General features: G+C 37.4%; 1 long non-coding RNA gene across 1 annotated transcript; it reads right to left on the reverse strand.

The window, feature by feature from the left end:
• Positions 1–12,035: 12,035 nt before the first annotated feature.
• LOC110275591 (uncharacterized) lies at positions 12,036–15,162 on the reverse strand. The gene is made up of 3 exons (XR_008002845.1): positions 15,094–15,162; positions 12,504–12,605; positions 12,036–12,391 (listed from the first exon to the last, which is right to left on the reverse strand). It is a non-coding gene; the product is annotated as an uncharacterized LOC110275591 (long non-coding RNA).
• Position 15,163: the final 1 nt, after the last annotated feature.

The following is a 15,163-nucleotide window of genomic DNA, read 5'->3' on the forward strand; positions in this document are numbered from 1 at the left end:
AGTTGTGATAAAGAGTTGAGATTGCAATTGTGCGTACCATGTTGATGGCGCCATTGATGATCACAATTTCATGCACCAAGTAGCTAGGAAAGGTATTCTGAGGATGATAGAGTCAACCTTATCCTCTCCTATGTCCAAGACTATGAAGTTTGCAGGGATGTAGTGCTCTTCAACCTTTACCAAGACATCCTCTACTAAGCCATATGGCTTTTTTATTGACTTGTCTGTCATCTCTAGTGAGATGTTTGCAGCTTGTACCTCAAGGATTCCCAACTTCTCTATTACAGAGAGTGGCATGAGGTTTATGCTTAACCCTAGGTCACACAGAGCCTTAGGAAGCGTCCAGGATCTAAAACCTTCTGAGGTAGCTTCTGCTGAACCAAAGCATAGAGTTCTTTGGAAAGCAGTGGAGGTTCTTCCTCCAAAGGCTTTGTACCAAATAGCTTGGCATTCAACTTCATAAGAGCTCCTAGGTACCAAGCAACTTGCTCTTCCCTTGTGTCTTCATTCTCATCAGAGGATGAGTGTTCATCAGAACTTATGCAATTAAGAAGTGCATACAAAGGAACCTCTAAGGTCTATATATGAGCCTTGGCTTCCTTTAGTTCTTGGATAGGGATTTCTTGAGTAGGTTTTAAATACTCAGTGGGTGTGCCTTTACTGGTGTTCAACGCCAGCTCTGATAGCTCGTTGGGCATTGAACGCCCATGCTGTATACCCTTACTGGCGTTAAACGCCAGTTTCCTTACCATTTTGGGTGTAGAACGCCCAACAGGGGTATCCTAGATGGAGTTCAACGCCAGCTTCCCTATCTGTTTGGGTGTTGAACGCCCAGTGAGGGCTTCCCCACTGGCATTCAGTGCCAGCTCTGGTGCCAGGATGGGCATTGAACACCCAGTGAGGGCTTCTTCACTGGCGTTCAGCGCCAGGCTCTTAGCCAGTTTGGGCGTTGAACGCCCTGTAAGACCTTCCTCACTGGCATTCAATGCCATCGCAATCTCTTTAGATTCGGCCTCAACCTCAGTGGTGATGGCGTTGCACTCTTTTCTTGGGTTCACCTCAGTGTTACTAGGAAGAGTGTCAGGAGGAGTCTCAAGAATTCTCTTGCACCTCCAAATTTCTGATGGAGGACCTTGTTTCAGTTATGAAATTATTAGTTGTCTTAGAGAGGTTGAAAACCAGAGTGACTAAGTCAGAATAGTTCTGCTTAGAAGTTTCCATATGTTCCTGAGAAGATGGGAATGTTGGTCTGTTATTGAACCTATTCTGGTTCCTTCCACCTTGATTATTATTGAAGCCTTGCTGAGGCATCTGTTGGTTGTAACACCCTATTATACAGAGTCTTATGCTTAAGTCATTCAAAGATGGCAAGGTATTATGACCTCTAAAATAAAAATTTAGTACGTATAGTAGTGTGAAAATGATTATAAATAGGAGCCTTTGAAGAAAAAGGGGTAAAACAAAATCGTAACTCGAAAGCGCAACACTCTGATCGATAACATAATGAATAGAGGAACAAGCTAAAAAGAGATTATATATATACAAAAGAGTGTGAAAAACAGGAATATCAAAACTCAAAATTCGGTTGCAAAGATAACTGGTCCGAGCATAGTAATATATACATGTAAATAAAATAGGAAACCCCAAGGAAACCCAAAGGGACATAAATACAGAAAACCTGTTCTCCAAAATTTCCTCTAAGAAGAGTCATCACAGTTTGTATTATTTAGTGGAGATAAAAGTATCTAAACAAAACATATAAACCAAAATAGAGTCCCAAGAACAAAGGATCTTCGCTAATCCAGAAGTCTCCAGCATGCCTCAGTGGGAAGTCTCACATTCTACATCTGAAAACCACAAAATCCGCATGGGTGAGAACTGGAGGTTCTCAGTATGGTAACAGTTCCCACATATCCAACATGTAATGTCCTGGGAAAGCCAAAGACAATCTTAGAACTTCCAACAGATAATTCAAAACTTATAAACAGGCTAAACCATAAATGGCAACTGACTAAGGATTCTTTAGTCTAACTAATACTTTTCTTTCCAATTTCTTCAGACCTTCCAACCACCAGCAGGTGTATAATATGGCAAACATAGGTTATATCAAACAAGAGATATACAAACAGGAATAGATAAGGCATTTAGACAATTAGCAAGTAATATGCAGTCAAATAAGCAATCTCAAACAATTCACATAGTATGCATATGATGTATGCCAGTCCTAACGGCTAATGATATCATCTATCGGTTATATAGCCAACCCAACAAGTCCTGGTAGCTAACCATTGGAGTATCCCTCTGTCGTGTATCCCCAACTCGAGTTATCCTCGATCATCATCATGATCATAATCATAATCCATATCCAACACCCTTAGTGGTGTATATTCACGGGGGCAAGCTCATCCGAAACTTTCACAATGTCCGGCCACACTTACGACACAGGGTCAGCAGAGCATCGAGTCTCCACCTGGAGCATGTGGTGGTTAGCTACTGCTTTCACCTAGGAAAACTTGTATCTCAGTTAGTGGAAGTGCAACATTCACATTTCAGTCAATAGCATATATATGCATTTACACTCGACCACAATCATTAATGGCTCCACCGTACCTCGGCAATAACTTAGCCATCCGGCTCAGAGTTCAATCCAGAACCAGCCAATTCATTAATAAACATAGCCCTTCGGCTCATGGCTCAAAAAACACTTCCACCGCCATCCTCCATATCTCATATAATCATCTTTGATCATCATTGATCATAAATTTTCCATTTTCTTCGTTTACAAGTTACCACATGCCCTAGCTCTTTTCTCATTGCTAGGAATTTCATAATAATTTAATACACAACGGGTGAGATCAGAGGCTTAGAAGTATGAAATTTGGCTTTTAAAACTCAAAAATCAATGTTGGGATGAAAATAGGGTCACGCGTACGCGTCATCCACATGCACGTGTGGATGGCCAAAAAGTTCATCGACGCGTACGTATGCGTTGCCCACGCACACGCATGGATGGAAAAATAGCCAAGCGACGCCTACGCATCAGCCACGTGTACGTGTGGGTGCGCTTGTACCCTACACACAAAACTGGCACAATTCTCGCTCAACTATCGGGAGAATGGCTGGGCATTTTGTGCAGCGCATTGACGCGCACACGTGGGCCACGCGCACGCATGGATGGTGTGTTTTTGAAAAATGACGCGTACGCATCAGTCATGCCTATGCGTAGAGGGCATTCTGCTAAAAAGTTTTCTAAATTAAAAGCTACAAAATTCACAAATTCAACCCCTAATCTTCCGACGGACATAACTCGTTCATTTCAAATCATTTTCACCCATTCTTTGAACATAGCGGAGATTGACATTTCCTCCCATATAGAACCTCATACGGAGGCATTCTGATGCTCACATGGTAACTATTATTGTATGCAAACTCCACTAACACCATATAATGATCCCAGCTCACTAGCTGATCCAGCACGCAAGCCCTCAACATATCTTCCAATGTTTGGATCGTCCTCTCGGATTGACCATCTGTTTGAGGATTGTAAGCTGTGCTCAAGCTTAATCGTGTTTCGAAAGCTTTCTGAAATGCACCCCTAAACCTCAAAGTTAAATGAGGATCTCTATCAGAGATTATCGTAGCAGGTACACCATAAAGTCTCACAATCTCCTTTATGTATAACCGGGCTAGCTCCTCAAGGGTGTAAGTCATCTGAATGGGTAAAAAGTGAGCTGACTCCGTTAGTCGGCCCACAATCACCCAGACAGTGTCAAAACCAGCCCTAGTCCTTGGCTACCCAGACACAAAGTCCATCGAAATGCTTTCCCACTTCCATTGTGGAACCTCTAAAGGTTGCAACATCCCAGAAGGTCTCTGGTGTTCGATATTTACCTTCTGACAGGTTAAACACTATGAAACATATTCTGCCATATCATTTTTCATACCCGGCCACCAAAACATCGCCTTTAAATCATGGTACATCTTAGTACTCCCCGGGTGAATAGAGAATCCGCTTTTGTGTGCCTTCTTTAAGATATCTTGTCGCAAAGTGCCAACATCCAGCACAATGATCCTACTCTTGAATCTCCATAACCCATCTTTATCCTCCGACACTCTCCATTGTTTCCCTTGCTCAATGGCTGGTAGCATCTTCCATAACGTGTCATCATCTTCATGAGCCTTTAGGAGTTCGGATTTAAGATCACTTAAGATTTGTAATCGACTCAAACACAGAGTCCTAGACACTTTTTGAACACTAATCTTCAAACTCTCGAATTCTTTGAGCAACTCCTCTTCTCGAAGCATCATCCAAGTAGTATATAATGACTTCCGACTTAACACATCTACCACTACATTCTCCTTCCCCAGATGGTAATTCAACTCAAAGTCGTAGTCCTTCAATAATTTCATCCACCTCCTCTGTCTCATATTAAGCTCTTTCTGATCAAAGAGATACTTCAAGCTCTTGTGATCAGAGAAAACTTGGAACTTAACACCATAGAGGTAATGCCTCCACACCTTTAGTGCAAACACAATGACAGTGAGTTCCAAATCGTGCGTAGGATAATTAACTTTATGAGGTCTCAACTGACGTAAGGCATATACCACCACATTATGATACTGCATCAGCACGCACCTTAGACCCTTCAGTGAGGCATCACAGTACACCTCGAATGACTCATTTGGCTCAGGTAACACCAACACAGGTGCAGTGGTCAACCTTTGCTTCAACGCCTGAAAGCTCTCCTCACACTCAGGAGTCTAAACAAAAGGTGCGTCTTTGCGGGTTAACCTCATCAATGGCAAAGCTATCTGTGAAAAGCCTTTGATGAATCTTCGGTAATAGCCAGCTAAGCCCAGAAAACTTCTTATCTCAGTCACTGAGGTTGGTCGCCCCCAATTCATTACCGCCTCTACCTTAGATGGGTCTACAGCTATCCCCTGTTTACTCACCACATGACCCAAAAACTTCACCTCCTCTTTCCAGAATTCACATTTGGACAATTTCGCAAAGAGTTTCTTTTCGTTTAATATTTGCAACACCGTCCTCAAGTGTTCCGTATGCTCTTCTACGGTTTTGGAAAAAATCAGTATGTCATCAATGAAGACAACAACGAATTTATCTAGAAATGGACGGAAAACTCTGTTCATATAATCCATAAACAATGCAGGAGCGTTTGTCAACCCAAAAAGCATTACAGTGTACTCATAATGACCATAACGAGCACTGAAAGCTGTCTTAGGGATATCCTCACCCCTCACCCTTATCTGATGATAACCGGATCGCAAATCGATCTTGGAGAAGACCCTGACTCCATGTAACTGATCCATGAGATCATCAATCCTCAGAAGTGGGTACTTATCCTTTGTTGTAACCTTGTTCAACTGCCTGTAGTCCACACAGAGTTGCATACTTCTGTCTTTCTTCTTTACCAATAACACAGGCGCGCCCCACAGAGAAACACTTGGTCGGATAAAGTTCTTACCCAACAAATCTTCTAACTGAGACTTTAGCTTGACCATTTCTAGTGGTGACATCCTATAAAGAGGACTCGAGATTGGTCTAGCCCCAGGCACCAACTCAATAGCAAACTCAACTTCTCGGTTAGGTAGAAATTCATCAATATCATCGGGAAACACTTCTGGAAACTCACACACAACCGGAATTTGTTCTAATCTTTGATCATCACCCGAAACACCCGCAGTTAACAACAAGATACCCAAACATTCGGCTCCAGAACAATTCACCATTATCGAATTCAAGTAATAACTATTCAACATAACCGGTCCTTCTGTATCTTTCGGCATAAAGTATACCAATTTTGCAGAACAATCGAGCAGGCCATGGTTCTCAGCTAACCAGTCCAGTCCTAAGATAAGATCAAGGCCGATCATCGCCAAGCAGATAAAATTATGGACAAAGTCATATTGCTTGACCCTAAATGTAACTTGCGGGCATCCTAGCCTAGTTATCATGGCTTCATGAGTGGCATTATACACCGTTAGGTCATAACCTAAAACTACAATCTTCAAGCCTAACTCACTAGTTTTTCGAATGCAATGAATGAATGTGTTGCTCCCGAATCAAATAAAGCATTTATAGTTTGACCAGCCATTTCACAGTTACCTCGGATAAGTGTCTCGGGTCCCTGAGGTGGTGAACACCTGACCAGTCTGCTATGTTTTCCCTGCACCTTGTTTCTGCTTCTCTGGACAATTTGCGGCCTTATGTCCCGTCTTACCACAAGAATAGCACAAGCCCCACCCGGCCTTGCACAGGGCTCCCGGATGGTAATTTCCGCACTTAGCACAAGCTTGCTTGTTCTGAAGTTGCTTCCTAAACCTTTTCCCTGGGAGTTGTTGTTGTTGGGCCTCCTGAAAGAGCCTCCCCTCGTGAAAGGCGGACCTCTAGGAGCAAAGATCTTCTCTCAGTTCTGTGGGAATGATCCCTTGTGACTGCTTCGCTCAACAACTGCCTTCTTCACATACTCTTCAGCAACTCTACTCTTGTTTAGCAACTCTAGGAAAGTTCTAATCTCCATTGGTCCCACTGAGCTGAAGATATCACTCCAGAGTCCTCCTTCATACTTAATGCACTTTTATTCCTCATAGTCTCCCGGAGTTCCCTGACACATACGGGAAAACCTGAACAGCTCCTCAAACTTGTCAGTATACTCAGATACGGACATAGTACCCTGCTTCAGCTGCAGCAACTCAAGTTCCTTGGCCGTCTTGGCAGAAGTTGGAAAGTACTTGTTATAGAACTCCTCCCGAAAGGCATCCTAGGTGATATAGTCATCACCCTGCTATAGGAGATGTCAAACTCCTTGCCACCAATGCGATGCTTCCCCAGTGAGCAAATAGGTAGCAAACTCAATACGCTGCCCTTCAGGTACCACCTGCGCTTGCAGTGCTCTCTCCAAAGCCTGAAACCAGGTATCGGCTTCAGTCGGGCTAGTAGTTTCCTTGAACTTAGGTGGGTTAACCTTCAAAAATTTTGCCAGTGTTATTAGGCCCTGAGCTCCACTTCCGTCATTACAATGGTTGTTCATTTGTTACCCAAGAGCCTCTGCAGTGGCCTGCATAGTAGCAGCCATGTTCTCCAACGCCACCATAAAGTCTAGCAGGTTATTTGGGTCAGCTCCTGGCGCACGAACACTAGTACGACCTCTCCCACAGCCTCTACCGCGTCCACGAAGTGCCATCTGATTCCTATACACACCAAACAATTGATATTAAGTTGATCAATCTCAATATCAGAAATTTAGTACTTCAAAGTCCCAAATGCATGTTCATAAACGTTTATGCCAGTTATATCAAGTAGATATACTTATAGCACATAACACACATACAGAAAATGCACAGAAGCATAGTCAGTCCGTCCCTCAGGCTCTATAGAAACGAATTGCTCTGATACCATAATGTAACACTCTACCATACAGAGTCTTATGCTTAAGTCATAATTCAGATAAAAGGGGGTAAAACAAAATGATTATAACTAGGAGCCTTTGAAGAAAAATGGGGTAAAACAAAATCGTAACTCGAAAGCATAACACTCCGATCGATAACATAACGAATAGAGGAATAAGCTAAAACGAGATTATATATATACAAAGGAGTGTCAAAAATAGGAATATCAAAATGCAAATTCCGGTTGCGAAGATAACCGGTCCGAGCATAGCAATATATACATGTAAATAAAATAGCCAAGAAAACCCAAAGGGACAAAAATACAGAAAACCTATTCTCCAAAATTTCCTCTAAGAGGAGTCATCACAATTTGTATTATTTAGTGGAGATAAAAGTATCTAAACAAAACATATAAACCAAAATAGAGTCCCGAGAACAAAGGATCTTCGCTGATCCAAAAGTCTCCAAAATGCCTTAGTGAGAATTCTCACGTCCTGCATCTGAAAACCACAAAATCCACATGGGTGAGAACCGTAGGTTCTCAGTATGGTAACAGTGCCCTCATATCTAACATGTAATGTCCTCGGAAAGCCAAAGGCAATCTTAGAACTTCCAACAGATAATTCAAAACTTATAAATAGTCTAAACTATAAATGGCAACTGACTAAGGATTCTTCAGTCTAACTAATACTTCCCTTTCCAATTCTTTCAGACCTCCCAACCACCAGTAGGAGTATAATATGGCAAACACAGTTATATCAAACAAGTGATACACAAATAGGAACAGATAAGGCATTTAGACAATTAACAAGTAATAAACAGTCAAATAGTCAATCTCAAACAATTCACAAAGTATGCATAGGATATATGCCTGTCCTAATAGCTGATGATATCTTTTTTCGGTTATATAGCCAACCCGATAAGTCCTGGTAGCTAACCATTGGACTGTCCTTCTGTCGTGCATCCCCAACTCGAGTTATCCTCGATCATCGTCATGATCATAATCATAATCCATATCCAACACCCTCACTGGTGTATATTCACAGGGCGAGCTCATCCAAAACTTTCACAGTGTCTGGCCACACTTACGACATAGTATCAGCGGAGTATCGAGTCTCCACTTGGAGAATGTGGTGGCTTGCCACTTCTTTCACCCAGGGAAGCTCGTATCTCAGATAGTGAATCAGAAAAGATAAAACACTAAAGGGACACCAAACTTAAAATCAGAACCTAAGAGGAAATAAATAAAGCAAAAATTTGAATATGAAGAAAAATAAATAAGTGAAAAAAAGTTCAAAAATTAAAAGAAAAAGTAATTAAACAAAACTAAGAAAAATACATAATCTAAGCAACAAGACAATTGGTAGTTGTCAATCACGAACAATTCCCGGCAACGACGCCAAAAACATTGTGCAAATTTTTGGAATATCCACAATTGAACCGGCAAGTGCACTGGGTCGTCCAAGTAATACCTCAGGTGAGTGAAGGTCGATCCCACAAGGATTGTCAGACTAAGCAAGCAATAGTTATCTTGTTGGACTTAGTCAGACAAATAGAAAGAGAGTTTTTGTTGTTGTAAACGCATAAAAATAATAAACATGCAAGTAAAGAAAAGCAAGTAAAGGTTTAGTGGAAAACAATCATGAGAAATCAGTTAAGGTCTCAGAGATATTTATCTTTCCGGATTAAAACTTCTTACTAACTATTTTAGCAATGAATGATTAATTCTATGATAAACTGTAAGTGATTAAACCCTAATCCCTGTGTGATTTAATCTCCTGTAATTCTCATCAAATGCCACTCTCGTGGTTACTCAATTCAGATTGGAGGGTGAAGTTTAGAAAACTAGTTTATACCACAAAGGCCCTAATCACCCCAATTCGGGCTGAATAGATGTTGCTTATCCCCATCAGGTTGTATGATTAGCTGTCTAGGAGGAGTGTTTTCAAGCTCTAGCTCAAGCAAGATAACTCTCTCGAAAATCATAAGAACTCGTGTAGAAAAGGGTCATACTCCCATTCCACCCAATTCATAAGATAAAGAACGAAAACAACACCTTAGAATTTAATCAAACATATATTAAAATAGAAGAATAATAATCTTAATTCATAGAAATAAACAAAGCTCCTAACCGTAACCAAGAGGTTTAGTTGTTCATAACTTACAGAAAAAATAGGTTTCTGAAAAAGTGCAGAAGGAAAAAGATCCTAAACCTAAGTGATATTTTCCTTTAAATACTAGCCTAATTTGATATGGAATTAAAATAATAATAAACCTAAAGATATTGTTTGTAATTAAAAATTACAATAAGAAAATAAAATAGGCTAAGAAGTGCTAAATCCACTTGAGAGGCCCAAAGATGAGTGATTCGGGCTGCTGCTGGCTTTAACGCCAATAATAGGCATTAAACACCCCAAAGGGGTCAAAATTTGCGTATGCTGAGGTCCCTTGCTGGCATAAAATGCCGGGTGGGCGTTCAGCACTGGCAGGGGGAAGTTTCTGGCGCTGGTTCTATCCCTCTTGAGCGCTAAATGCTAGGCTTGGCGTTTAGTGCCAGATTTGGCAGTGATTCTAGAGAAAAAAGTATAGACTATTATATATCGTTGGAAAACTTTCGAAGTTTGATTTCTAAAGCCGTTAAAATCACATCAAATGGACCTTTGTAGCTTAAGTTATGCTCATTGAATTGCAAGGAGGTTAGGGTTGACAACATCTACTATCCTTTCTTTGTTTTTGCACAAAACTCTGCTAAATTTGCCTGGATTTCATCTAAAATCTTAAAAATACCAGAATAACTCAAAGTAGCATCCAAAGAGGATTTTCCCACTAAAATATAATAAAACTTAATAAAATATAATAAAAATAACTAGAAAATGAAGGGGAAAAGGGTATAAGATGCTCACACATCACCTCTCTCCGTCGTTTCTAAACTACTCCCCCTATCTCTCTAACTTTCTCCTCTCTCTCTCTCTCTCTCTCTCTCTCTCTCTTTCTCTCACACACACACACACACATACACATACACACACACACACACACAAACTACCTCCGATAACCCCTACACCACAGTCAGCCACCACCAACAGTGTTTAAAGACTGCGTGGGCTCCTTACATTGTGTTGGTCACTCTATCGCCGCTATTTTTGTTGCTCCACCACTGATGTCGCCGCCCCACCACTGCTGCTATCATTGTTGCCACTACTCCTTGTGTCATCGAAGCTGTCTCCTTCCTCCCTCTCTGTATGTTGTCCTCCTGCTTATTTCTACTATTTTTTAATTTCTTTAAAAAAACCCTAAACCATAATTTATCCAATTTTAATTTGTTATGTATTAGACAATTTGTAATTAGGACATTTGCATTAGAGATTTAACTGTTTTTCAGATTTAGTTCATGTATTAGTTTAAATTTTGGGGTTTTTAATTCTATTTTGATTTAGAATTTTTCTAAATTCTATTTTGATTATTCTATGTTTAAAATTTTGTTTATGATTTTGATTTTAAATTTCATTTTGATGATTCTGTATTTACTATTCTGAGTTTTGTTTATTATTTTGAATTCTGTTTATTATTCTGCAAGTGTAAGATCTCCATTTGCATTGTTCTAATTTCTTTTCTTAATTAGTTGATTGTTGTAAATTGTCTGAGTTAATATTAACTTGTTTATTTTCTGAGTTAATTATTGACTTATTGTTTATTGATATTAATTTTCTAAGTTTATTATTATCTAAGTTAATTACTTTCTGAGTTAATTAGTTAATTATTGTTAATTATCAGAGTTAATCTAAACTTATTCATTTTCTGAGTTAATTATTGATTTAAGTTATGTTTCTGGTTTAAGTTATGTTTCTTAATTAATGATGGTTGAATGTCAATTAGTGTTTGATATGGCTAGTTGATTGATTTCGTATATGGTTGCATTTGGCTAATGTTGTGGATTTTAGATTTGATGAATAGATCTGTAAAATTTTTATGGTTTGGGTGCTTTTGGTGTTTGCTTAGTTTTAGTTCATATATGGTTTGTGAACTTATGACTAAATGTTAATGGTGACGGTGCATATTTTTTGTTTTAAGTTCTTTATTGGACTTTCTTTGGCTGTTGCAGATTTTTACAAAATAAAAAACTTGACAGGTCAAGTTCCATCAAACTTAATTGAAGAACTAGGACCGAATCTTGGGTAACTAAGAAAACCTATTTAATTTTCAACTTTTAGAATTGTCTCGAATAATTAATATTAATAATAGCGCCAGTAAAATATTTATTGGTTATGAATTGGTGTTTGATTTGACTATTGTATTGGCTTAATTAATGACAATGTAAGGTTGATGTTGTGGACAATAAATCAGTTACTTTGCGTCGGTTAGATTAAAACTGCCGCAATATTACCAAGAGTGATTTTTCCCATATATTTGCGGCTCTCCTTAACCGCTGCAGTTTGTTGCAGACTTGCAGCGTTTTATATGAAATTTATTTTCGTCGGTTTTAAACCGCCGTTGTTTCTAGGATTAGTTTTTTTTAAATATAATATTTTATTTTATTTTCTTTTATTAACCTGGGGATATGTTTTTTAGATTTTTTATTTTAAAATTCTTATTAGTTTTCTCTAAAAATCTAAATTGAGGTCGAGAATTCATATATATTTAACTGCGAAAGAAACTGACATATTTACATTAATACCAATAAAGTATTTCACTAGTCACAAAAAAAGTATTTTACTAGATAATAAAGATACATAGTCAACTAAACATATACTTCAAATAAAAGGTCACACGACTCCTAATTCCTATTTTCCGCTATGTTCATCCAAAGAATTCATCAATGCAGCGATGTTTGGTGGCAGCTCTCCACCTTGCCATTGAATCAGATAAGTTAGCACACTCTCTATTTCCTGCCTCATCTTCTCTACTGCTATTGGGAAAGGGAATTATTTTCAGACAATATTCTTGTGGATTCATCACGCTGCTAAATCTCAGATATTTTATCCTGCAAACGTAAATAAGCATACATAATCACACTAGGCATAAATCATACTCAACACATTTTTATACACCAATCCAACATGTTACAACATAAAGAATCAAAAGTAAATACTTACACCAATCCTTTGAGCTTCTTCATGTATATAGGTGCCATCAGGTTGTTTGTGCTATAAAATCGATATTTCTCCTCTACCAACTCTCCTCCCTTATAGTTTTGACTGTGACAATACAATTTATACCTTTATTAGTTAAATAGTGTACCATCGGAGGCTGCATTAGCAAATGCAAAGTCCAGAAATCTATTTAAGCCGACCTTATATTCTAAACTACCTCGTGGTTTTGAGATCCAACTCTTATCTATATCTACTTTAATGAAATCATAGAAAGAAATGAATAAAAAACTAATAAAGTCATACAACTAAAAAAACTTAACCAAAAATTGGCTTTATGTGTTAAAAGAGCCAGTTACAGTTTATCACAACAATGGAAGGGGACCCAATTAAAAGATTTAAATTGGATAATTTTTTGTAAGAAAAACTATATAAAGAGCAAGAGGATACATTAAAAAGGAAACAAAAACAAAGTTACTTTCAATCAGCCTAATATGTAGCATACAAAAGATATTAGGTAGGATGCTTATTCATTGTAAAATTCTGTGCTTTCAAAAAAAATTACTGAATGAAAAAATTGTTGGCTACAAGGTCAAAAAATGAAAAACAAAAAGAAAAACATCCTTAAAAAAAAGGGAATACAGGAGTAAAGGTTAGAGACCAATAAAATACTTGGGAAGCAATTTTATTTTTAAATTTATTATATACAAAATTGAAACAGACTTGTAATAATGACTTGGTGTCTCTAATAATAAATGACAAGCTAAAAAAATTACCATAAAGGGAATACAGGAGTAAAGGTTAGAAACTAATAAAATACTTGGGAAGCAATTTTATTTTTAAATTTATTATATACAAAATTGAAACAGACTTGTAATAATGACTTGGTGTCTCTAATAATAAATGACAAGCTAAAAAAATTACCATAAAATAAGATCAGTCTAGAATAAAAGCTAGGAATAATTAATGGGTTATTTCCAATTACACAAGGTTAAGGAAAAATAACATTAGTCAATGACATCTACGTACACAAAATCTAAAACCCACTAATGACTAAGCATCCCAATCAATGATATGTTTTACTTCTAAAAATACAACAATGAGTAGTTATTATGAAACTATCTCTTGGTTGATGTGCTGCTTTATTATTTCATGATTTCCAAAAATTGAGTTTTCAGAATAATTATTTGCTACAATAGCAATAAAAAGAGAGAGATTCAAAGAAATTGTCTAAACAAGAAAACCATTAAAATATGAATCCAATACTGTATAAGAATATGGATAAATAATTTTTGAACTTCTAAATAAATTTTGTACTAATTCTTGCTGAGATCTTTTATTTTGATCAATAATAGAATTTCTCTCCTCGGTGATTTTTGAAATAAGGTCCCTTCCCTGAAGTAATAATTCCGATGCAGATGGAAGAGATAAGACAGTATTAATTATGAGTCTCCTATAAGATAAAGTTAGTTTAAGTGTAGAATTATTAAGTGTTCATAATATACCAGAGGTAATAAAGTAATTAGTAATAAGTTATTTTATGTTATAAATTTTATTCATATAACATAAATAAGATATAAACATTCTTGTTTATTAATAAAAGATATTTTTATTAATAACTGGCTCATCCTTGATTTTCTTAATTGCAACCTTTTCTCCTATGCGAGAATCATATGCAGAATAAGCAACACCATAGCTTCCTTTACCAATTACTTCCTCTATTCTGTATCTGCTCTTTTCACCATATTCAATAAAGAAGTCTACTTACACAGATGACTTGATTAAAAGAAAACAAACACTATCTAGCAAAGATAGTAAGAAAAAATAAGCGCTGTGCTAAGAGTTAAACATTCCGAAAAATACATGCATGTTGTATTCTTAAACTTGATCACCCTTTAGCAAAAATGGAAATAGTCAGGTACTTCGGCATCTTTAGCTCTATTATCATTGTATTTTACTTGCATAATATGATTAAAACTTGGATACTAGAAATTTGTTATCAGTGATTTAGCATATTGAAATGAAGATTTAAACATCTACAAAAAAAGACATAGAAAATCCATTGCAATAATCTAGATACAGCACAGGAACCAAAATAGCACTCCATAGTATGTTAAATTATATGGAAAAGAAACTTTCTGTAGGACCTCTCATAAACCAACTAAGGTTTTTAGCATTTGGCAGGGAAGCATAAACATTTGCAAGATCAATTATTATTTATTAACCACATACAAGCCCCATATCTAGCACACAACTAAAACAATAAAAACAGAATACAAGATTGTATAGAAGAGCAAAATTTCAATCACAAAAAGAGAGTATAAATTCATACATAGGCAGTAGATACACATATCATTTCCTCCCCTAAACTGCTGAACATCCACTAAATGACTCCCTTAAAAATACAAAACACCAAACCAAAATATGTTAAGATACATACATATAAATCTAAATTATTATTAACATATAGTAATAATATTTCTACAAATTAATCAATAATGCATAACATCTTTAATATGAATTCAAATTGGAGAAAGCTGATTCATTCCAAAATTGAAATAAGTAAAGACGGCAGCAACAAATAATATACACATACCAGATAGGAAAGACCCAGAATGGTGGTGGCGGTACCGGTGCGTCTTGCAGGCTTTTCTTTGCTTCACCCC

Source organism: Arachis duranensis, chromosome 9 (assembly GCF_000817695.3).
Source record: "Arachis duranensis cultivar V14167 chromosome 9, aradu.V14167.gnm2.J7QH, whole genome shotgun sequence".
NCBI classification, from domain to species: domain Eukaryota; kingdom Viridiplantae; phylum Streptophyta; class Magnoliopsida; order Fabales; family Fabaceae; genus Arachis; species Arachis duranensis.